Below are 21,995 nucleotides of genomic sequence, written 5' to 3'. Positions count from 1 at the left end.
TAGTACTAAGTGTGATACTGGGGCCCCCACGGCGCGGGAAGAAGCAGCCAGAGATCCCGCGGCGGCGGACCGCGACCCAGACAATCCCCGGCCACCCAGTCCGGGCCGGACACGCCGCCAGGAGGCCCGCACCCTCCAGGCCAACGACCCTGTGGCAGGTTGGAGAGGTGGATGGGACACGCACCTGTGTCCCATCCGCCTGAGTGGCTGGTTCTCTCCACCTGCCTGCCTTATAAGGCGGAGCCGGACAACAGCGAGGGGTCGGAGGAGCTGCTGTCAGGCTGTAATGCTTGTGCACATGTGGGTGTAAGATAATAAAAAGGGTCTGCACGATTTCTCTGTGTCTCTCCGTCCTTCGGTCGGGCCCCCGTGGCACGCACCCTGCCACATCTGGCGCCCAACGTGGGGCTTCGAAGGGCGGAGGAGGGGACGCATGGAGCGGGCCCTGGACGCGCTCGCCCAGGCCATGGCGGGCATGACGGCCATGTTCCGGGACCAGGGCGAGCGGCAGCTGGCCGCGATGGAGGCGCTCGTGGCCGCGGGGAGACCCACCCCTGCGCCAGCAGCGCGGGAGGAGCTGGCGGCGAAGGCTCCCGAGACGGCGGGACCGACGGAGCGACCCATCCCTGCACCCCGCCTGAGGTTCGCCGCGGCAGCGCTGGTAGCGCCGCAGCTTTGGGGCCGCGAGGCAAAAGCTGCGGGCCGCCAGGCAACGGCTCCTGGGCGGAGTTGGCTGGGGAGGCGGCTGCGGAGGCGCAGCCGCCAGCGACGGCGGGTCCCGCGGAGACGGGGGCGGACCAGCAGCCCGCGCAGGGCTGCGGCGCGGAGGAGGAGGAGGCGGTCCCGGAGGCGGACCGGCAGCTGGCGCGGGGCCGCGTCACGAAGGAGGCCGTGGTCCGGGACGCACCAGCTCCAGAGCGGGGCTGCGCCGCGAGGGACGCGGTCCTGGACGCACCGGGTGGCCCGAGGCCACCATGAGCCCGGCCCCGAGAGCGTCTTCCACGGCGAGCGGGCCGACGCCGGGGGCGACCCCCGCGACCGTTGCGCTGCTCAGGCCGACGCCGGGGGCGACCACCCGACCAGGAAGCCCGGAGGGTTCCTCTCCCGCTCCGAGGGGGCGGGGGGGGGAGTAGGCTCGGCCGGACGGACAGACCCCGGCTCGAGGTTGGCGTTGGGGGTGTGTGGCAGACTCCATATTGACTCAAACTCCATATTGAACAATAAGTGTATTGAAAGGTACAAACTGTCCTCCTACAATTACGTGCTGTAAATACCGTATTCCTTGATCCCTCCATTGAGCAAAGTTTACCATCTTTTTATCATTTTTCACGATGTCTGGGTTGTTCCATATGGGTGTACGGTCACATGGAAAAAGTGAGATTTTTGCCACTTTATGAAATTCCCACCAAGCTGTCAGGGTTGTGCTAATATTAATGATTTTAAAACATTGATGATGTTTGATGCTTTGACTAATAAATGGTAACTCTGAGATGTCTAGCTCTTTGCAAAATACTTGCTCTGAGTCCAACCATTGACTATCTAAAGGATGATTTTTTGACCATTTTACAATATACTGTAGTTTATTGGCTATGAAGTAATACTGGAAATTAGGTAACTCTAAACCTCCACATTCTTTGGATTTTTGCAATGTCTTTAAACTAATATGTGGTGTTTTATTTTTCCACAGAAATTTTGATACATATGAGTCCAATGATTTAAACCAGGAAAGAGGGGGGTTTGAATGGTATCATTGAGAAAAAAGAATTTACTTTTGGTAAAACCATCATTTTAATGGTGGCTATTCTACCCATGAGTGAAATGGGGAGAGAGCTCCATCTGGAAAGATCATCTATTTTCTTTAAAAGCTGAACATAATTTAATTTTATTAACTCTGACAGCCTAGGGGAGATGTTTATGCCTAAATATCTAATGTTCCCTGATTGTAATTGAGTATTGGTTATATTCCTAAAATTTCAGTTAACACACAAAACAGTGGATTTAGACCAATTAATAGAATAGTCAGACAGAGATGAAAATCCCTCTGAGTGCAATTGTCTGTGATAGTGAAGGAGGAAGAGGAGTACGTCATCCGCATAAAGACTTATTTTGTGCTCTAATACTTTGCATTGTATACCTTTAATATTTTGATTTTGTCTAATGGCTGCTGCTAAAGGTTCAATAAATATTGCAAATAGTGATGGAGAGAGAGGGCAACCCTGTCTAGTGCCTCTTTGCAAGTTAAAACTTGTAGAGATTTGATCATTTGTCCTTACACGTGCCTTGGGAGAGCTGTATAATATTTTTATCCAGTCAATGAAAGATTCGCCAAATCCAAATTTATGTAAAGTTGCCAATAGAAACTTGCAATTTACCCGATCGAATGCTTTTTCAGCATCTAAGGATATACAGTGGGGAGAACAAGTATTTGATACACTGCCGATTTAGCAGGTTTTCCCACTTGAAAAGCATGTAGAAGTCTGTAATTTTTATCATAGGTACTCTTCAACTGTGAGTGATGGAATCTAAAAAAAAAAATCCAGAAAATCACATCGTTTGATTTTTAAGTAATTCATTTGCATTTTATTGCATGACATAAGTATTTGATACATCAGATAAACAGAACTTAATATTTGGTACAGAAACCTTTGTTTGCAATTACAGAGATCAGACGTTTCCTGTAGTTCTTGACCAGGTTTGCACACACTGCAGCAGGGATTTTGGCCCACTCCTCCATACAGATCTTCTCCAGATCCTTCAGGTTTCGGGACTGTCGCTGGGCAATAAGGACTTTCTGCTCCCTCCAAAGATTTTCTATTGGGTTCAGGTCTGGAGACTGGCTAGGCCACTCCAGGACCTTGAAATGCTTCTTACGGAGCCACTCCTTAGTTGCCCTGGCTGTGTGTTTCGGGTCGTTGTCATGCTGGAAGACCCAGCCACGACCCATCTTCAATGCTCTTACTGAGGGAAGGAGGTTGTTGGCCAAGATCTCACGATACATGGCCCCATCCATCCTCCCCTCAATACGGTGCAGTCGTCCTGTCCCCTTTGCAGAAAAGCATCCCCAAAGAATGATGTTTCCACCTCCATGCTTCACGGTTGGGATGGTGTTCTTGGGGTTGTACTCATCCTTCTTCCTCCAAACACGGCGAATGGAGTTTAGACCAAAAAGTTCTATTTTAGTCTCATCAGACCACATGACCTTCTCCCATTCCTCCTCTGGATCATCCAGATGGTCATTGGCAAACTTCAGACGGGCCTTGACATGCACTGGCTTGAGCAGGGGGACCTTGCGTGCGCTGCAGGATTTTAATCCATGACGGCGTAGTGTGTTACTAATGGTTTTCTTTGAGACTGTGGTCCCAGCTCTCTTCAGGTCATTGACCAGGTCCTGCCGTGTAGTTCTGGGCTGATCCCTCACCTTCCTCATGATCATTGATGCCCCACGAGGTGAGATTTTGCATGGAGCCCCATACCGAGGGAGATTGACCGTCATCTTGAACTTCTTCCATTTTCTAATAATTGCGCCAACAGTTGTTGCCTTCTCACCAAGCTGCTTGCCCATTGTCCTGTAGCCCATCCCAGCCTTGTGCAGGTCTACAATTTTATCCCTGATGTCCTTACACAGCTCTCTGGTCTTGGCCATTGTGGAGAGGTTGGAGTTTGTTTGATTGAGTGTGTGGACAGGTGTCTTTTATACAGGTAACGAGTTCAAACAGGTGCAGTTAATACAGGTAATGAGTGGAGAACAGGAGGGCTTCTTAAAGAAGAACTAACAGGTCTGTGAGAGCCGGAAGTCTTACTGGTTGACAGGTGATCAAATACTTATGTCATGCAATAAAATGCAAATTAATTACTTAAAAATCATACAATATGATTTTCTGGATTTTGGGAAAACCTGCAAAATCGGCAGTGTATCAAATACTTGTTCTCCCCACTGTAATAGTAGTTTCCTGTTTATTGATACTCGAATAATCTATAATATTTAATAATCTACGAATATTAGTAGAAGAATGTCTACCTTTAATGAAACCTGTTTGATCCGGATGTATAATAGAAGGGGTGACTCTTTTCAGACGTTTAGTAAGAGCCTTGCTAATTATTTTAAGGTCCACATTTATCAGTGATATTGGGCGGTAGCTCGATGGGAGCAAGGGATAGCACAAGAAACTACAGGAGCGACTCTAACACACTAGAGTTTACACTACCTAGAGATTTACCAACACCAGCTAGAGGTTTACTAAACACTAACTATAGGCTTTACTAAACAGAAAGGTTGATGCTCATGCACACGCATGATCTCATGTCCACTCTCACCTCAGAGTCTCTTAAACTAAGAGATGATGAGATGATACAAATATGTACTGTCCTGGGAAAAATTTAAAGGAACTTCTGTCCTCAATTGAAAGGGAATTAAAAATTCTTAAAACTTTGACGTCAATAGGTTGTCACTTAACATCAAAAAAACTACATTTATGGTTTTTGGAAACTGAAAAGAAATTTATGGTATGGTTTATGGTACGGTAAAAATATGTGATTCTGAAATTGAAAGAGTATCTGATATAAAATTCTTAGGGGTTGTTATTGATTGTAAATTACCATGGAAACGACATATTAGATACATAAAAGGAAAGATTGCAAAGCCAATAGCAATCCTGTATAAGTCCAGAAATATATTCAATCATAAAGCACTACATTTAATTTATTGTTCACTAATACTACCTTATATATGGTATTGTGTGGGAGTTTGGGGCTCGACGTATAAGACAACAGTAAATGCTATAGTGATCTTACAAAAATGAGCCATACGTATTATTAATAGGGTGGGAAACTATGAACATACAAATCCATTGTTTATAAAATCCCATGTTATGAAATTTTATGATTTGGTTTATTATAAAATAATGCAAATAATGTATAAAGCTAGATTCGAGTTATTCCCTGTCTGTGTACAACGGTTTTTCTCAATACATGAGTCAAAATACAATTTGCGTGATGTTTGTGAATTTGTTGTACAAAAAGCTAGAAAAGAGACTAAAAGGAGACGTATATCTGTTGTGGGAGTTAAATTATGGAATGACGCTAACCTAGATTTACAAATGTGCAGCTCATTTTCAGTTTACAAAAAAAAGATTTGTAGAGCAATCTTTAAAAGCTACAAATGTTGCCAAAAAGCTCCAGTTTGGTCTCATCTGTCCAAAGGACATTCTCCCAGAAGCTTTGTGGCTTGTCAACATGCATTTTTGCAAATTCCAGTCTCGCTTTTTTATGGCACATCAACTCTATGTTCATAGACTCAAAAACCAAGCATACGAAGAAAGGAACACTGTCCCTACGGTGAAACATGGAGGAGGCTCAGTAATGTTTTGGGGCTGCTTTGCTGCATCTGGCACAGGGTGTCTTGAATGTGTGCAAGGTAAAATGAAATCTGAAGACTATCAAGGCATTCTGGAGAGAAATGTGCTGCCTAGTGTCAGAAAGCTTGGTCTCAGTCGCAGGTCATGGATCGATCCAAAACACACAGCCAAAAACACCCAAGAATGGCTGAGAGAAAAGCGTTGGACTATTCTAAAGTGTAAAGCCTTCCATGAGCCCAGATCTGAATCCCATTGAACATCCGTGGAAGGAGCTGAAACATGCCATTTGGAGAAGACACCCATCAAACCTGAGACAACTGGAGCAGTTTGAATCAGAATCAGAATCAGAATCTGAAATACTTTATTCATCCCCGAGGGGCAATTTCAAGGTAACTGAGCAGCAAAACGTTGAAGGTATCAAATAGGATAATAAAAAATAAAGATAAAATAAACAGATAAGTGGGGCATGTCTCATATGTACAAGAAATGTGCAAAGAAAGAATGTACCAAAAAGTATATAAATATAAGAATGTCAGAAAAAATACAGTACAATAGAGTGACTGTGGTTTAAAGGGGACCTATTATGAAAAACACGTTTTTTCTTGTTTTAACATATATAAAGTGGTCTCCCCTCACCCTGCCAGCACAGGGGAAAACAAAATACCATGAATTTCTGCAAGGTCTCTGACCCCCGCCGGACAGAGTCCCCCAGTGTCACATGGTTTTTTTTGAGCCGATTAAAATCTGCTCCCGTCGTGACGTCACGACGGGAGCAGATTTCCATAGGTTCAGCCTCCGCTGCTGAAACCACGCCCACAACCAGCTCTCTCCGCTGCTGGAGCGGTGCTTCCTTCAGCCAGTCGGACGCGGCGCCGCGGATCCGGGTTAAATCATCCAGGTTCCCGGGTGGTTTGGGAGCTGGGTCCTCGGGGGTCTGTCCCAGGTCGGACCAGCTTCACCCTCCGAGATTTTCAGGCAAATCTGTCGGTTTGATCCCCGGTAACGGGCGATGCGCCGCGGATGCGCAGAAATTAAAACAGCTTTTATCTCTGGGCTTCCTGATATGGTGTGACGTATGTGCAAACGTAACTACACAGTCGCTTACGTACCCGAACGTAAACCACGCAGTGACGTAGCAAGTGGTGTCCCAATCCCTAGGGAACATTACAAGGGCCCTACACCTGTGGCTTCATTTTGAGGACTAGTGGTAGTGAGTGAGGGCTAGTGGTAGTGAGTGAGGGCTAGTGGTAGTGAGTGAGGGCTAGTGGTAGTGAGTGAGGGCTAGTGGTAGTGAGTGAGGGCTAGTGGTAGTGGGTGAGGGCTAGTGGTAGTGGGTGAGGGCTAGTGGTAGTGAATGAGGGCTAGTGGTAGTGAGTGAGTGCTAGTGGTAGTGGGTGAGGGCTAGTGGTAGTGAGTGAGGGCTAGTGGTAGTGAGTGAGGGCTAGTGGTAGTGGGTGAGGGCTAGTGGTAGTGAATGAGGGCTAGTGGTAGTGAGTGAGGGCTAGTGGTAGTGAATGAGGGCTAGTGGTAGTGAGTGAGGGCTAGTGGTAGTGAGTGAGGGCTAGTGGTAGTGAGTGAGGGCTAGTGGTAGTGAGTGAGGGCTAGTGGTAGTGAGTGAGGGCTAGTGGTAGTGGGTGAGGGCTAGTGGTAGTGGGTCGGGCTAGTGGTGGTGAGTGAGGGCTAGTGGTAGTGGGTGAGGGCTAGTGGTAGTGAGTGAGGGCTAGTGGTAGTGAGTGAGGGCTAGTGGTAGTGAGTGAGGGCTAGTGGTAGTGAGTGAGGGCTAGTGGTAGTGAGTGAGGGCTAGTGGTAGTGAGTGAGGGCTAGTGGTAGTAAGTGAGGGCTAGTGGTAGTGAGTGAGTGCTAGTGGTAGTGGGTGAGGGCTAGTGGTAGTGAGTGAGGGCTAGTGGTAGTGAGTGAGGGCTAGTGGTAGTGGGTGAGGGCTAGTGGTAGTGAATGAGGGCTAGTGGTAGTGAGTGAGGGCTAGTGGTAGTGAATGAGGGCTAGTGGTAGTGAGTGAGGGCTAGTGGTAGTGAGTGAGGGCTAGTGGTAGTGAGTGAGGGCTAGTGGTAGTGAGTGAGGGCTAGTGGTAGTGAGTGAGGGCTAGTGGTAGTGGGTGAGGGCTAGTGGTAGTGGGTCGGGCTAGTGGTGGTGAGTGAGGGCTAGTGGTAGTGAGTGAGGGCTAGTGGTAGTGGGTGAGGGCTAGTGGTAGTGAGTGAGGGCTAGTGGTAGTGAGTGAGGGCTAGTGGTAGTGAGTGAGGGCTAGTGGTAGTGAGTGAGGGCTAGTGGTAGTGAGTGAGGGCTAGTGGTGGTGGGTGAGGGCTAGTGGTGGTGGGTGAGGGCTAGTGGTAGTGGGTGAGGGCTAGTGGTGGTGGGTGAGGGCTAGTGGTAGTGAGTGAGGGCTAGTGGTAGTGGGTGAGGGCTAGTGGTAGTGGGTGAGGGCTAGTGGTAGTGGGTGAGGGCTAGTGGTAGTGGGTGAGGGCTAGTGGTAGTGGGTGAGGGCTAGTGGTAGTGAGTGAGGGCTAGTGGTAGTGAGTGAGGGCTAGTGGTAGTGGGTGAGGGCTAGTGGTAGTGGGTGAGGGCTAGTGGTAGTGGGTGAGGGCTAGTGGTAGTGGGTGAGGGCTAGTGGTAGTGGGTGAGGGCTAGTGGTAGTGGGAGAGGGCTAGTGGTAGTGAGTGAGGGCTAGTGGTAGTGAGTGAGGGCTAGTGGTAGTGAGTGAGGGCTAGTGGTAGTGAGTAGGGGGAACATTGGGATTGGCCCTTAGTCTAACACAAGAGTCTGCAACCTGCGGCTCTTCATCCTCGTTGTAGTGGTTCCCTTTGGCCTTGAAAAAAAACCCAAACATAAATAAATTATATTTCTGAATTAATTTTTAGTCATATTATTAGTTTATTTTGTTGAGCAGTTATCTTGCAGTTTTAGTTGATGCCATCTAATTTTAAAATAACTATTTTGAATTTATATATTTCTATATTTCTTTTTAAAGCTGCAGCTAATTTTCTTTATTTATATTAAAGTGGGGGCATTTTTATTTTACTTTTATACAAATATAGACTGAAATAGTCCTACAGTTTACAGTTTAATTTATTTATTAAAGTACGCCTACAAATGCACACTGAACTTCCGTTGTTATATCTAGTGGTTGTAACAGCTAAAATAATACATTTTAAAATAACTTTTAAAATCTTAGTTATTTCTTGCGGCTCCCGACAATTTATTTTTGTAAAAGTGGGGGCAAAAGGTCTCTTTTGATAATAAAGGTTGCAGACCCCTGTTCTCACAGGAGAGTTCAGACAAGGACAAACGTTGTGGGCTGTTTCCGGCTGCAGTTCTGCTTTGTGGCCACGTGGTGGCAGCAAAGCCGAGCTGGTTGGAGGAGCGCGGTTCAAGCAGCTCAACGACCACAATTACAATAGGATGATGTCAATCAGAACATAGTTAGGAGCGTCATCCACATGCAGCACAAAAGAGTTTAAGGTAAGTGGAGGTTTTATTTTCTAGCTAATGAATGAGCTCAAGTCAGTTTCCCTGCAAACATGATCCAAAGCATCTGAAGTCAGGGACGGACTGGGACTAAAAAACAGACCTGGGGCCACATTTATAAAGCTTGCTTGCGCACAAAACAGGGCTTGAAAGATCCGCAAGCCAACTTCTACGCAAAGGTTGGAATTTAAAAAGAAAAAACTAACCGAAAAATGTTTGTATCTTTACGCCAACCCTGACCCTCCCGTAGGAACTTACTTAAGATATGGGGAACTGGCGACGCAGGCGGTGAGGTGGTGAAATGAAGCCAGATTCATGTCATACTTTTAATGTCATCACATATCAGACTTATAATATAATAGCGCTGATCGTGTCCCTCTGTGTTTGAAGCTCAGCGTCAGTCAGGACTCTGGTGCTGCTGCTGCAGCCGCGGTGCAGGACACACCGGGAACCTCCTCTTCACCCACCGCGACAACCGTAGAGTGACTGAGGACAGAACAAATGAGTGCCGGGCCACTCTACGGAGCCCCTAAAGGGACTCAGATCTTTTTATTATATATAATGAGTTTTACACACGCGTGAAACCTTTACGTGCGCGGGTAAGCCTAAATTATGGTTCCGCGTTAAAATTACGCAGAGACTTCGCCGTAAGCTCTGCGTTGGTGTAACGTGGAATCATAAATCAGCCTTAAAGGTTTCACGCGGGCACGTAAAACTCATTATATATATAAAAAAATCTGTGTCCCTTTAGGGTTCCGTACCTCTTGGCCTCCACCTTCAAATCAAACCACTTCTTTTTTTTCTGCACCATCTGTCCGTGGCACTCGCAGCGTTTAGCGCAGCAACGGCGTGCTGCCACTCACTCACTTTATTTTATACTATTTATATACTATTTATACTTTTACTGTGACCACCAAATAATGTGGTTTTCCTGGCCTCCACCTCATCCACAACATCTCCATCTCAGTCTCCGTGAAATTTAGTGGCACGGTGGCTCGACACATCTCATTCATGCAGACCAGCACAACAAACTACAAGAACGATGGACAACAATGAGGGCTATGAGATACGTATAATAAATAAAAAATGGAAGAGGAGAAGAGAAGAAGGGTGAGGGGCACCGCCCAGTGGATCATGTCGGAGCCCTGTGTCATGTGGAGGGACAAGGCAAGGCAAGTTTATTTGAATAGCACAATTCAACACAAGGTAATTCAAAGTGCTTTACATCAACATTAAAAGCGGCAAGACACAATTAAAACATAGATAACAAATACAATGAAATAAAATGATAAGAAAAGAGGTAAAATAATAAAAAGACCAAGTTGTTAAAAAGTAAGGGCAGTAGAGTACAGCAGGTACATCTCATTCTTACAATGGCAAGAATTACGTTTCTATACGGTCAAAACGTACAAAGACCGGGTCAAATACAGTATTACAAAAGTAATCTGTAACAATTCGTGCAGTGAATTAAACCAATTTGGCAATTCTATGCCACAATGCCTATTTCCAGCTCTTATTTCACACAACTGAAGAGAATTACATTTCTATACGGTCAAAACGTACAAAGACCGGGTCAAATACAATATTACAAAAGTAATCTGTAACGACAGAAGCTTGCAGACAGATGGGAGTTTTGACCATATGTTGTGGTGAAAAAACAACTTGATTAGATTAGATTCAACTTTATTGTCATAGCACATGTCAAAATTACAGGGCAACAAAATGCAGTTAGCATCTAACCAGAAGTGCTTATGCAGGGAAAGAAATACAATGTACAATATATACGCATATATACACACACATATATGTTTATATATATATATATATATATATATATATATATATATATATACATATATATATATATATATATATATATATATATATACATATATATATATATATATATATATATATATATATATATATATATATATATATATATATTTATATATATGTATATATATATATATATATATATATATATATATATATGTATATATATATATGTATATATATATACATATATATATATATATGTATATATATATATATATATATATATATATATATATATATATATATATATATATATATATATATGAATGAATGATAATATATATTATGAACAGATGAGATGTGATTATATGATTTACACAGATTTGAATTACAGTATATACATGGGTGATTGCAGTATTTACACGAGTGTGGAAGTATTTACAGCAGTGCGAGGAGGTAGTGGTTCCGGGCCTACCTCTCAGACAGGACTGAATATGTATCGGTGGGAGGCTGTTAGTATGTCACCGCGCTTCACAGCCCCAAGATGTGTATCTGTTCTCCTCTGAATGACAGCCGTCCTTTAGCCTTGCCCAGGTCCAGTGTCTTCTGTCTATCTGTGTAATAGTGAAGGCGGACGAGGATGGGGCGGGGTCTTTCTCCGCTGGTCGGTCGCGGGGCGAGCGTGCAGTGTGCCCGGTCTATTAACAATGGGGATCTGAATTTGTCGGCTCCGAGCACCGCGGGGAAGAAATCCGTGAGGAATCTGATCATGCCGCTCCCTTCGGCTCCCTCTGCAACACCAACCACCCGTACATTTTGTCTCCTGCTCCGGATTTCCAGATCCTGACACTTTTCCTGCATTTTCTTATAATCCTTTATGACTAACTGTTCTGCCTCCTCCAAATCCACGTTTATTGTGATGTTCAAAGAAACGTGCATTGATTTGGGCGTACGCACAGTTTTGAAAAACGCAAGAATTACACGCACGGATTCACATTGAATTCCACGCACTCTTTGTACATGAGGCCCCTGGTCCAGTCGGTGGTAGAGAGGGTGAAGGGAGAAGGTCACTGGCATCTGACCCAGAATCACTATTGACAGCTCCTGAAAAGCCATGGTAGACCCAGAACAAACATGAGGACAACGTTAATTTGGTTACAGGCAATAATCTGATTGCTGTTGTCCATCTAAATACAGTTTATGGTCGGGATACTCCCCCTACCTTAATGTGATTATCACTTACTGAAAATACTAACTTGATTAGTTTAATGTTGCTATTTACATATACATTTCTTACTGCAACTCTTTCCTCCATCTGATTATGTTGGGAGTATTGTGGTCCATGTAAACGTAGTCAGTTGGAGCATCAGCTGAGGTAAGAACGGTTCCTTGGAGTCAGACCACAACAGCTGTGTGTCGTTAGCCCGTTAAGCTGTGGTTGGTCAGAATTGTTCCCTGGCAACATTTAAAAACTCTCAGCTATGCTGACTCCTTTACTTCTGACTTTCATTATGAAGACTGCAGGCTTCTTCCTGAGGTTTGCTACAGTCTTGGTTGGACTGTTTCCAGCCGGTTCTAGAAGTTTCTGATGTTGTATTCTTGTTTTTCAGGGTTTCCCTCTGTGTGTTGTTGATTGTGGAGTCATGTGGGATGCATTTGAAGGGTAGGCTATGGTTTGCTGAAGACATGGCATGTGTAGTTGTATCACACTCAGCTTAAATCTTCTGTTTTCTGTCCCCAGGATCAGAATCTCACCAACAGAGTGGTGGTGGCAACTTTGCCTCCTACCAGGGAGCACCCACAGGTCATTCAGCACCAGTACTCTACAGTGCCCCTAGACTGGTATCTGCACCAGTAATTGTCCAAAATCCTAACCCCCCTCGGCTTGTTGGCTACACAACTCCAGTAGGGAGCAGCCTGGACTCGGCTGCACCTGCTGTGGGATACTATGTTGGTACTGGGTCACTTGTGCCCCTTCAGGCAGGAGCTGTCGGTACTGGGTCACTTGTGCCCCTTCAGGCGGGAGCTGTCGGTACTGGGTCTGCTGTGCCCCTTCAGGCAGGAGCTGTCGGTACTGGGTCACTTGTGCCCCTTCAGGCAGGAGCTGTCGGTACTGGGTCACTTGTGCCCCTTCAGGCAGGAGCTGTCGGTACTGGGTCACTTGTGTCCCTTCAGCCTGGCTATGTTGTCTCTGGTTCTTCTGTACCCTTTCAAGCAGGAGCTGTTGTTTCAGGGCCGGCTGGAGCTGGTCAGTCTTCTCTACCAAATAAGTCTTATGCATGGTACTAGTCTTGTGGTTGGGTACTGTATCCTGACTTTCTCCACAGAAACCGAGTGGGCTGTTCCTCCCCGAAGCTTGACTGAAGCAGCAGATGATGCCCAGACCATGGATGCCAGTGACTTTCTCCCATCACCCCCTCTACCACCACCTGAACCGAGCTTCCAGGCAGGAGAAGCTGCCAGTGTTATGAGGGAAGCTGAACTTGGCAACTTCCAGCGGCAGACTGAAGAATTTGGCTATCGAGCTGACCAACTGGGCCAAGGACAGCAGGGATTCACAAGTGTGGTGGTTCCCGAGTTTGGTGTGGGTGATTTCTCAGCTTCCCCCTATCCAGACTTTGACTACAAACTCCTGTATGGCCTGTACCCTCGTGGCACCCAGACTACTTTCAGCCAGCACCATGAAAAGGGCAAAGACTACTCACAGGCCGTCCACTACTTGACAGAGCATGCTTCTGACGACCATGGTTCTGTGCAGCAGAAAAAGGTCTTCCAAGCTGCCTCCTAGACTTCTGCAGGAAATGCTTAGGTGTCTCAAGGCTGGCAGAAATATGTCCTCTGCATAAAAGATTCTGATAAGCTTTGGCCAATAAAGATTTTAACTCATACATGGCTTTGTGGAATGCTTATTTATAATAAAGGTGATACAATGCTGTTGACTGATGTAAACCAAAATTAACAATGTAAAATGCAGTTGTAGGTTACTCTTCCTCCCCACATCAATGCGTGTCCTGAAAGTCTGACATTACAAGCCATATCCTGAGGTTGGTAGCATTGCTGTGCAGTCTAAGCATGGATGCTGCTAAGACATTCACTTGCAGAAGGTTGATGGTTGGCAGGGCCTCCACATGGCCATGGTTCCAGGGGAAAGTGCTGTAGACCCATATGGGACTGCTTAGAATTATGACCACATTGCAGGTAAAATGTATTTTAAAAGGTGGTTTGTGGGACATGACTAAGAAGCAAGAATTCCGCCCAGTTGCAAAGCTCACCTTTTGAAACTTGCACAGGTTTAGTCAAACAGGGAGCGGCTGATGGCTCTAAGCCTGCAGGCAGATAGCTGCACGCCAAGAGTTTCACCAATACAGCAAACATTGCCACAGTACATGGTATACTACCACACTGGAGCATCACAAGTGAGCAGGCAATGGCTCAAATTTTCATGACGGGGGCTTCTCCACAAAGCTATGCAACATTTTAAACAATGTTGCTGTTTTTTTTAAAACTGATTTAAAACCATAACTTGCTTGACTGAAAGGCCTTATCAGGGCAGGAATGGGAAAAAAGGCACGGATAAACTTGAGATTTCTGGTCTCCTGGATTGTGGATTATCTCGCCAAGAGACCAGGTTTTTGAGGCTCAACGGCTACACATCAGACACCATGGCAAATTAACTAACTGAATCAGCACTCCCTTTGTGGCACAACAGCAGGGTGGACCAGACTTCCCTCTGCCACTTCTTCCAGCTCATTTGGGGGGATCCCAGGGTATTTCCACACCAGCCGAGAGACATACTCCCTTTAGCGTGTCTTGGGTTCTCCTCCCAGTGGGACATGCCCAGAAAGCCTCATCAGGGAGGCGCCCAGGATGCCCAGATGGCCGATCCCCCTCATCTGGCCCCTCTTGTTGAAGAGGAGCAGTGGCTCTACTCTTAGCGTCTGTAGGATGGCCAAGCCTCTCATCCTATCTCTAAGGGAGTGCCCAGACACTCCCTTAGAGTGTCTGGGAGTGTCACTATGGAAGAAACTAATTTCTGTCGCCGGTATCCGCTTGTTTTTTTCTGTCATTACCCATATCATCTGGAGTCACGGGTAGCTAGGTAGACACATTCTTCTGTCTGCTGCTGGCAGTTGCCATGTTCAGCTTCCTTCTTACACCTGAGATATCTCCTACCTAGAGTACAGGTCCAGTCGGTGGTAGAGAGGGTGAAGGGAGAAGGTCACTGGCATCCCTGAAGGGGTACAACCGACCCAGAATCACTATTGACAGCTCCTGAAAAGCCATGGTAGACCAAGAACAAACATGAGGACGACCTTAATTCGGTTACAGGCAATAATCAGATTGTTGTTGTCCATCTAAATATAGTTTATGATCGGGATACCCCACCTACCTTAATGTGATTATCACATACTGAAAATACTAACTTGATTAGTTTAAAGTTGCTATTTACCGTATTTTCACGACCATTCGGCGCACCGTGTGAAAAGGCGCACCCTCATTTTTGTGTGTCATTTTTGGATTTAAAACACACATACGGCGCACCGACCCAAAAGGCGCAGTCTACAGACATGGAGCTGCACACACGCGCGCCGCAAAACACACACACCCGCTGCAGAACACACACACAAGCACACAAGTGTGCTTATTTAAAAATAGAGCGGGAGCAAAACTTAGTTTGATTGTATTTTATTTCAGTTTTTACATTAATCAAACCCTTCAAAGTCCTCATCCTCTGTTTCTGCATTAAAGTGCTCCGCTAATTCAGCTGCGCCAGTCCGAATTTCCTTGGTGTCAGTCACTTTCTGTGCCGTGCGGCCCCTCGGAAATGCCGGCTTTTGCAAAAGCCCGAACAACAGTCCCAGCAGACACGTTAGCCCACGCATGATGTGTGAAAAAAAACCCACCGGGTCGCCACACATAGAGCTGCCTCAGCCACTTGATCATCATCCCTTCATCCAGCCAGCCCTTTTCATTCGACTTTATAATGACTCCGGCTGGAAAAGTCTCTTTAGGCAAAGTTTTTCTTTTAAAAATCAACATAGTTTCTGTCCATCAGCGTGGCAGGCAAGCACAACAATAAATGACGACTTTTCATACCCCGTTGTGCAGATATCCGCAGCGCGGGTCCCGTCTATCCACCGCGCGGGTCCCGTCTATCCACCGCCCTGGTCCCGTCTATCCAGTTGTTTGGGGGTCATGCTATTGGTCTCTTGAAAGCACCTAGCTTGTATTGTATTCATGCTTTACTATATAAACAAAAAGTAGCTTACAGGTAATGCTACTGAGCATCTTAGCTTATTTCAAGCAAAGACAGCATCCGGCCATGTTGGGATACCACCACCGCATAGTAACTCCAAGGAACACCTGAAAGCACAGGAGAAGCAAGCACGACGAGGATGGGATTTGAACCCATGCGTGCAGAGCACAATGGATTAGCAATCCATCGCCTTAACCACTCGGCCACCTCGTCTAGTGCTCTTTAATTTAGTCCCTATTCAATTACTGCTAATTCAATTAGTGCCTACTCAACTTGTCATCATTCAACTACTCCTTATCAAATAGCCCTCATTCATCTCACCCTTATTTAACTCGTCCTTGCTCATCTAAAACTCATTCAACAAGTCCATACTCAACTAGCCCTCATTCAACTCGTCTTTATTCAATTAGTCCTTACTCAACTAGTCCCACTTCAACGGTTACTTATTTAACCAGGTATTATTCAACTAGTCCTCATTAAACTAGTCATCGATGATGCAGTTCAACTAGACATCAATGTGTGCTGTCTACACCTGTTTATATAGTGGTATCTGTAGTCCAACAACTAACCAGGTAACAGTCATATTTACATAGAACTGTTAGTTCTCCTGTTAATGGTTCATTAATACTAATATATCTGCACTGGTTTTACCTTTAACAACATATCGGTGTCTCACCTTTCCCTGTTCTTCATCCTTTCTTTTCTATCTCACTCCTCTTCTTGCTCTAGCCACCTGTTTTTCAGCAGGTAGGTCTTCTCTCTGAAAGGGGGGTTGTTCCTTGCCAGTGTTTATTTGACAGTTGTTTGGGGGTCATGCGATTGCTCTCTGGAAAGCACCTAGCTTGTATTGTATTGATGCTTTACTATATAAACAAAATGTAGCTTACAGGTAATGCTACTGAGCATCTTAGCTTATTTCAAGCAAAGACAGCATCCGGCCATGTTGGGATACCACCACCTCATAGTAACTCCAAGGAACACCTGAAAGCACAGGAGAAGCAAGAACGACGAGGATGGGATTTGAACCCATGCGTGCAGAGCACAATGGATTAGCAATCCATCGCCTTAACCACTCGGCCACCTCGTCTAGTGCTCTTTAATTTAGTCCCTATTCAATTACTGCTAATTCAATTAGTGCCTACTCAACTTATCATCATTCAACTACTCCTTATCAAATAGCCCTCATTCATCTCACCCTTATTTAACTCGTCCTTGCTCATCTAAAACTCATTCAACAAGTCCATACTCAACTAGCCCTCATTCAACTCGTCTTTATTCAATTAGTCCTTACTCAACTAGTCCCAATTCAACGATTACTTATTTAACTAGCCATTATTCAACTAGTCCTCATTAAACTAGTCATCGATGATGCAGTTCAACTAGACATCAATGTGTGCTGTCTACACCTGTTTATATAGTGGTCTCTCTAGTCCAACAACTAACAGTCATATTTACATAGAACTGTTAGTTCTCATGTTAATGGTTCATTAATACTAATATATCTGCACTTGTTTTACCTTTAACAACATATCGGTGTCTCACCTTTCCCTGTTCTTCATCCTTTCTTTTCTGTCTCACTCCTCTTCTTGCTCTAGCCACCTGTTTTTCAGCAGGTAGGTCTTCTCTCTGAAAGGGGGGTTGTTCCTTGCCAGTGTTTATTTGACAGTTGTTTGGGGGTCATGCGATTGCTCTCTGGAAAGCACCTAGCTTGTATTGTATTGATGCTTTACTATATAAACAAAATGTAGATTACAGGTAATGCTACTGAGCATCTTAGCTTATTTCAAGCAAAGACAGCATCCGGACATGTTGGGATACCACCACCGCATAGTAACTCCAAGGAACACCTGAAAGCACAGGAGAAGCAAGCACGACGAGGATGGGATTTGAACCCATGCGTGCAGAGCACAATGGATTAGCAATCCATCGCCTTAACCACTCGGCCACCTCGTCTAGTGCTCTTTAATTTAGTCCCTATTCAATTACTGCTAATTCAATTAGTGCCTACTCAACTCGTCATCATTCAACTACTCCTTATCAAATAGCCCTCATTCATCTCACCCTTATTTAACTCGTCCTTGCTCATCTAAAACTCATTCAACAAGTCCATACTCAACTAGCCCTCATTCAACTCGTCTTTATTCAATTAGTCCTTTCTCAACTAGTCCCAATTCAACGGTTACTTATTTAACTAGCCATTATTCAACTAGTCCTCATTAAACTAGTCATCGATGATGCAGTTCAACTAGACATCAATGTGTGCTGTCTACACCTGTTTATATAGTGGTCTCTGTAGTCCAACAACTAACCAGGTAACAGTCATATTTACATAGAGCTGTTAGTTCTCCTGTTAATGGTTCATTAATACTAATATATCTGCACTTGTTTTACCTTTGACAACATATCGGTGTCTCACCTTTCCCTGTTCTTCATCCTTTCTTTTCTATCTCACTCCTCTTCTTGCTCTAGCCACCTGTTTTTCAGCAGGTAGGTCTTCTCTCTGAAAGGGGGGTTGTTCCTTGCCAGTGTTTATTTGACAGTTTTTGGGGGTCATGCGATTGGTCTCTGGAAAGCAACTAGCTTGTATTGTATTGATGCTTTACTATATAAACAAAATGTAACTTACAGGTAATGCTACTGAGCATCTTAGCTTATTTCAAGCAAAGACAGCATCCGGCCATGTTGGGATACCACCACCGCATAGTAACTCCAACGAACACCTCAAAGCACAGGAGAAGCAAGCACGACGAGGATGGGATTTGAACCCATGCGTGCAGAGCACAATGGATTAGCAATCCATCGCCTTAACCACTCGGCCACCTCGTCTAGTGCTCGTTAATATAGTCCCTAATCAATTACTGCTAATTCAATTAGTGCCTACTCAACTCGTCATCATTCAACTACTCCTTATCAAATAGCCCTCATTCATCTCACCCGTATTTAACTCGTCCTTGCTCATCTAAAACTCATTCAACAAGTCCATACTCAACTAGCCCTCATTCAACTCTTCTTTATTCAATTAGTCCTTACTCAACTAGTCCCAATTCAACGATTACTTATTTAACTAGCCATTATTCAACTAGTCCTCATTAAACTAGTCATCGATGATGCAGTTCAACTAGACATCAATGTGTGCTGTCTACACCTGTTTATATATTGGTCTCTGTAGTCCAACAACTAACAGTCATATTTACATAGAACTGTTAGTTCTCCTGTTAATGGTTCATTAATACTAATATATCTGCACTTGTTTTACCTTTAACAACATATCGGTGTCTCACCTTTCCCTGTTCTTCATCCTTTCTTTTCTGTCTCACTCTAGCCACCTGTTTTTCAGCAGGTAGGTCTTCTCTCTGAAAGGGGGGTTGTTCTTTGCCAGTGTTTGTTTGACAGTTTTTGGGGGTCATGCGATTGGTCTCTGGAAAGCACCTAGCTTGTATTGTATTGATGTTTTACTATATAAACAAAATGTAGCTTACAGGTAATGCTACTGAGCATCTTAGCTTATTTAAAGCAAAGACAGCATCCGGACATGTTGGGATAACACCACCGCATAGTAACTCCAAGGAACACCTGAAAGCACAGGAGAAGCAAGCACGACGAGGATGGGATTTGAACCCATGCGTGCAGAGCACAATGGATTAGCAATCCATCGCCTTAACCACTCGGCCACCTCGTCTAGTGCTCTTTAATTTAGTCCCTATTCAATTACTACTAATTAAATTAGTGCCTACTCAACTTATCATCATTCAACTACTCCTTATCAAATAGCCCTCATTCATCTCACCCTTATTTAACTCGTCCTTGCTCATCTAAAACTCATTCAACAAGTCCATACTCAACTAGCCCTCATTCAACTCGTCTTTATTCAATTAGTCCTTACTCAACTAGTCCCAATTCAACGGTTACTTATTTAACTAGCCATTATTCAACTAGTCCTCATTAAACTAGTCATCGATGATGCAGTTCAACTAGACATCAATGTGTGCTGTCTACACCTGTTTATATAGTGGTCTCTGTAGTCCAACAACTAACCAGGTAACAGTCATATTTACATAGAGCTGTTAGTTCTCCTGTTAATGGTTCATTAATACTAATATATCTGCACTTGTTTTACCTTTGACAACATATCGGTGTCTCACCTTTCCCTGTTCTTCATCCTTTCTTTTCTATCTCACTCCTCTTCTTGCTCTAGCCACCTGTTTTTCAGCAGGTAGGTCTTCTCTCTGAAAGGGGGGTTGTTCCTTGCCAGTGTTTATTTGACAGTTGTTTGGGGGTCATGCGATTGGTCTCTGGAAAGCAACTAGCTTGTATTGTATTGATGCTTTACTATATAAACAAAATGTAACTTACAGGTAATGCTACTGAGCATCTTAGCTTATTTCAAGCAAAGACAGCATCCGGCCATGTTGGGATACCAGCACCGCATAGTAACTCCAACGAACACCTCAAAGCACAGGAGAAGCAAGCACGACGAGGATGGGATTTGAACCCATGCGTGCAGAGCACAATGGATTAGCAATCCATCGCCTTAACCACTCGGCCACCTCGTCTAGTGCTCGTTAATATAGTCCCTAATCAATTACTGCTAATTCAATTAGTGCCTACTCAACTCGTCATCATTCAACTACTCCTTATCAAATAGCCCTCATTCATCTCACCCGTATTTAACTCGTCCTTGCTCATCTAAAACTCATTCAACAAGTCCATACTCAACTAGCCCTCATTCAACTCTTCTTTATTCAATTAGTCCTTACTCAACTAGTCCCAATTCAACGATTACTTATTTAACTAGCCATTATTCAACTAGTCCTCATTAAACTAGTCATCGATGATGCAGTTCAACTAGACATCAATGTGTGCTGTCTACACCTGTTTATATATTGGTCTCTGTAGTCCAACAACTAACAGTCATATTTACATAGAACTGTTAGTTCTCCTGTTAATGGTTCATTAATACTAATATATCTGCACTTGTTTTACCTTTAACAACATATCGGTGTCTCACCTTTCCCTGTTCTTCATCCTTTCTTTTCTGTCTCACTCTAGCCACCTGTTTTTCAGCAGGTAGGTCTTCTCTCTGAAAGGGGGGTTGTTCTTTGCCAGTGTTTGTTTGACAGTTTTTGGGGGTCATGCGATTGGTCTCTGGAAAGCAACTAGCTTGTATTGTATTGATGTTTTACTATATAAACAAAATGTAGCTTACAGGTAATGCTACTGAGCATCTTAGCTTATTTAAAGCAAAGACAGCATCCGGACATGTTGGGATAACACCACCGCATAGTAACTCCAAGGAACACCTGAAAGCACAGGAGAAGCAAGCACGACGAGGATGGGATTTGAACCCATGCGTGCAGAGCACAATGGATTAGCAATCCATCGCCTTAACCACTCGGCCACCTCGTCTAGTGCTCTTTAATTTAGTCCCTATTCAATTACTACTAATTAAATTAGTGCCTACTCAACTTATCATCATTCAACTACTCCTTATCAAATAGCCCTCATTCATCTCACCCTTATTTAACTCGTCCTTGCTCATCTAAAACTCATTCAACAAGTCCATACTCAACTAGCCCTCATTCAACTCGTCTTTATTCAATTAGTCCTTACTCAACTAGTCCCAATTCAACGGTTACTTATTTAACTAGCCATTATTCAACTAGTCCTCATTAAACTAGTCATCGATGATGCAGTTCAACTAGACATCAATGTGTGCTGTCTACACCTGTTTATATAGTGGTCTCTGTAGTCCAACAGCTAACAGTCATTTTTACATAGAACTGTTAGTTCTCCTGTTAATGGTTCATTAATACTAATATATCTGCACTTGTTTTACCTTTGACAACATATCGGTGTCTCACCTTTCCCTGTTCTTCATCCTTTCTTTTCTGTCTCACTCTAGCCACCTGTTTTTCAGCAGGTAGGTCTTCTCTCTGAAAGGGGGGTTGTTCCTTGCCAGTGTTTATTTGACAGTTGTTTGGGGGTCATGCGATTGGTCTCTGGAAAGCAACTAGCTTGTATTGTATTGATGCTTTACTATATAAACAAAATGTAACTTACAGGTAATGCTACTGAGCATCTTAGCTTATTTCAAGCAAAGACAGCATCCGGCCATGTTGGGATAC

At 44.4% G+C, this 21,995-nt stretch overlaps 7 non-coding genes across 7 annotated transcripts; all 7 read right to left on the bottom strand.

Moving 5' to 3' along the window:
- Positions 1-16,001: 16,001 nt before the first annotated feature.
- Positions 16,002-16,083, bottom strand: trnas-gcu (transfer RNA serine (anticodon GCU)). Its single transcript has one exon. It is a non-coding gene; the product is annotated as a tRNA-Ser (tRNA).
- A 792-nt stretch (positions 16,084-16,875) lies between these two features.
- On the bottom strand, positions 16,876-16,957 carry trnas-gcu (transfer RNA serine (anticodon GCU)). Its single transcript has one exon. It is a non-coding gene; the product is annotated as a tRNA-Ser (tRNA).
- Positions 16,958-17,741: 784 nt separating this feature from the next.
- trnas-gcu (transfer RNA serine (anticodon GCU)) lies at positions 17,742-17,823 on the bottom strand. The gene has a single exon. It is a non-coding gene; the product is annotated as a tRNA-Ser (tRNA).
- A 791-nt stretch (positions 17,824-18,614) lies between these two features.
- trnas-gcu (transfer RNA serine (anticodon GCU)) lies at positions 18,615-18,696 on the bottom strand. Its single transcript has one exon. It is a non-coding gene; the product is annotated as a tRNA-Ser (tRNA).
- Positions 18,697-19,467: 771 nt separating this feature from the next.
- Positions 19,468-19,549, bottom strand: trnas-gcu (transfer RNA serine (anticodon GCU)). The gene has a single exon. It is a non-coding gene; the product is annotated as a tRNA-Ser (tRNA).
- A 792-nt stretch (positions 19,550-20,341) lies between these two features.
- trnas-gcu (transfer RNA serine (anticodon GCU)) lies at positions 20,342-20,423 on the bottom strand. Its single transcript has one exon. It is a non-coding gene; the product is annotated as a tRNA-Ser (tRNA).
- A 771-nt stretch (positions 20,424-21,194) lies between these two features.
- On the bottom strand, positions 21,195-21,276 carry trnas-gcu (transfer RNA serine (anticodon GCU)). Its single transcript has one exon. It is a non-coding gene; the product is annotated as a tRNA-Ser (tRNA).
- Between the last annotated feature and the right edge of the window lie 719 nt (positions 21,277-21,995).

The sequence above is a fragment of the Cololabis saira genome, chromosome 23, assembly GCF_033807715.1.
Source record: "Cololabis saira isolate AMF1-May2022 chromosome 23, fColSai1.1, whole genome shotgun sequence".
NCBI classification, from domain to species: domain Eukaryota; kingdom Metazoa; phylum Chordata; class Actinopteri; order Beloniformes; family Belonidae; genus Cololabis; species Cololabis saira.
The sequence above is the reverse complement of the archived record's forward strand: the minus strand, read 5'-3'. Positions and strand labels throughout refer to the sequence as shown.